This window comes from Oryza sativa, chromosome 1 (assembly GCF_034140825.1).
Source record: "Oryza sativa Japonica Group chromosome 1, ASM3414082v1".
Taxonomy (NCBI): Eukaryota; Viridiplantae; Streptophyta; class Magnoliopsida; order Poales; family Poaceae; genus Oryza; species Oryza sativa.
This window is the reverse complement of record NC_089035.1, coordinates 22,149,612-22,152,338: the sequence shown is the minus strand read 5'-3', so window position 1 is coordinate 22,152,338 and position 2,727 is coordinate 22,149,612. Positions and strand designations below refer to the sequence as shown.

The following is a 2,727-nucleotide window of genomic DNA, read 5'->3' as shown; positions in this document are numbered from 1 at the left end:
AAGTATTTTTAATAAATGAAACATCATTTCATGAATTATTTTAATTGAAAAAGTTTTAAAAACCCTCCTCTAAGCCGTTGGGCCGAATTCGGCCCAACATCCCTCTCTCCTCGCGTGAGCCGAGCGGCCCACGCCGTCCCAGATGAGCCGCCGGCCTCCCCCTACTCACAGCCGCCGACATGTGGGGCCCACATGTCGGGGTTGTCTTCAACCTCCGGCCGGCCGAGCCCATGCCCGAGCCGCCGCCTTCCTCCGCCGATTTCGCCTCAACCGGTCGCCCCCGTGTCCGATTGGTTGAGGCGTTTTTATCCCTTTGTTTTCCTCTATCTTTTCCCCCAAAAATCGGAGCTAATTGCTTCGTATTTTATCCGAATCAAACTCGTTTTCGAGTTTATCTCTCCACCTAACCCTAGTTTTTCCCGGCTTGATTTCTCGCGGTTGGAGTCCGATCTCTCCAATCTAGAGCTAATTGCGTCCTCTTTCATTTGCCCCTACTCCCGAGCTCCCTCGTCGTCCGTATCGCCGCCGCCACGCCGCCCTAGCCACCGCTGCCGCCGGCCGTCGTCCAGCCGCACCGCGCCGTCGCTAGCGCCGTCGCCGCCGCTTCCCGTCACCGCCGTTAGGTGCGCATGGAGGTGGAGAACCCCGGCCGCCCCTTCGACGCCGTCGCCTGTCGAAGGAACGCCGTCGCCGCTGCTGACATGAGCCGCGCCGCCGTTAGAGCTTGCCGCCGGCCGCCGTTCGTCGTCGTCCGTCGTGTTTGCTAGTACCGGTGAGTTCGCGTCGTCGTTCTCTACGCGTAGGTGCCCTCCGATAGCCCGGCCGAGCCCCCTAGCGCTGGTGGTTGTGCCGCCCGTGTTATGGCCGGCGATGATGACGTCATCATGACGTCATATTTCCTTTTTCTACGTTTTCTTTATTAGATGAAAATCAATTAAAACTTCGCAAATTCATAACTAAATCATCGTAACTCCGATTCGAGTGGTTCAAGTTGCTAAATTTTTCTAAAATCGAGATCTACATGTTAAAAATATCCACATGTACTGTTTATGCTTGTTTTTGTACTGTTTTGTTGATTTTGTCTATTTGCCTTAGTTTCTGACGTTCCCGAGGAGAGCGCTTTCGTTGAGGAAGGTTCGGAAGTGTTTGCGGAAGCTCAAGGCAAGTCACACAGATCCCAAACAACCCTTTGAGCATGTTGAACCCATTTAAAGCTAATGTTTTATTTCAACTTATGCATTATTTTTGAATGTCATCGGGCGGTGAACCTTTCCCAATTAATTAATGGCCGAAGATTACTTTATTTTCCTATGTGTTATAATTTGATTAGCTTGGACCTTATATATTGGATTGGTTCGGCTAAATGCTATATGTATAATTGCTTAGCCACGCTTAGAAACATTAGCTAATTAATGGGATAAATCATAAATCATACTACATTATTAATTATGGTTATATTTAATGGTAGCTCACGATGGTTAATCGTGTTATGTTAATTAATTGATAATTAAAACCTGATTAAAGGTGGGTTGTGAGCATATGTTTTTGATGGTTGTGCTCATGACAATTAAGGACCGGTTCGCGAGCTACTGTTGTGAAACATTTACCGTGCCAACCACAAGCCAGCGTGGGCAACGGCTTTATCTTTTGTATAGCGTGATTCATTATGGTGTGCCAGACTGTGAAGCAGGGAGAAGTCCGTGGGGGTCGCTGGGGTGTCCATTGCCTCTGGTTTTGAGGGGGAGATTATGATCCAGGAACGGTGCATTGTGGTGAGTTGTGTTGTGCGAGGGGTATTGTCACAGTTCCTTTCCAAGGTACCGTGGTGATACTGAGGTACATGGTGACTTGTGGTGGAGTTGTGTCTTGTGGGTACAGTGGTGCATCTCTGATCAGAGTAAAACTATTCGAATAGCCGTGCCCGCGGTTATGGGTGAGTTTAACAATGTTTTTCGTGATTAGTCTCACACTACTCATTAATGATAATTGTGTTAATTAATTTGACTCTTGGTTTGGAATGGCATATTCCTGGTATGGAGGCTTGATTTGTACAACCGGGGTTGGTTGTTCAGATGAGGTAGGGCCTATGCAACACGGGTGTGTTGTGTAGTGGTTATTTAATACTGCTTAATTATTCAACTGTTTTACTATTCTCTTAAATATTTATTAAATGCTGTTTATGCAAATGAGCTTTACTATGCTATCCTTTGTTATCCTCTGCACTTACATATTTGCTGTGTGACTTGTTGAGTATGTCATATGCTCATTCTTGCAATATTCATTCATCAGAGGAGGAGTATTTCAGTGAAGGTGATGATCTGGAGGACTAGGCTTGTTCCGGGTTAAGTTGCCTGTGGAGTGGAGTCGCCATAGCTGTTCCGTAGTTTGTTTTATTTTCCGCTGCATAGAATTTTATTCTTTGAGATGAACTATCTACCTCTGTAATAATTTATTATTTGTGAATATTAATTAGTGGTTTAATAGTACTCTATTATCATTTTGTTATTATGTGCCTCGGTTGATACCTGGACGAGGATTTAACACACGTGTAAGCGTTTGGAATTTTGGATAGAAATTCCGGGCGTGACAGGCTGACAGGTGGGCCCCACCTGTCAGCGCTCGAGGGAGAGAGGGGGAGGCGGCCTGGACTTCGGGAGGAGAAGGGAAAACGGGCTGGCCCGGTAAGGGAAGGGGCGCGGGAGGGGAAGGAAATGGGCCGGCAGCCCA

At 47.1% G+C, this 2,727-nt stretch overlaps 1 long non-coding RNA gene across 1 annotated transcript; it reads left to right on the top strand.

Annotated features, from left to right (window-relative positions):
* The first annotated feature begins 207 nt into the window (after positions 1-207).
* On the top strand, positions 208-2,508 carry LOC136354066 (uncharacterized). Its single transcript, XR_010737795.1, has 3 exons — positions 208-772; positions 1,096-1,161; positions 2,290-2,508. It is a non-coding gene; the product is annotated as an uncharacterized lncRNA (long non-coding RNA).
* The last annotated feature ends 219 nt before the right edge of the window (positions 2,509-2,727 follow it).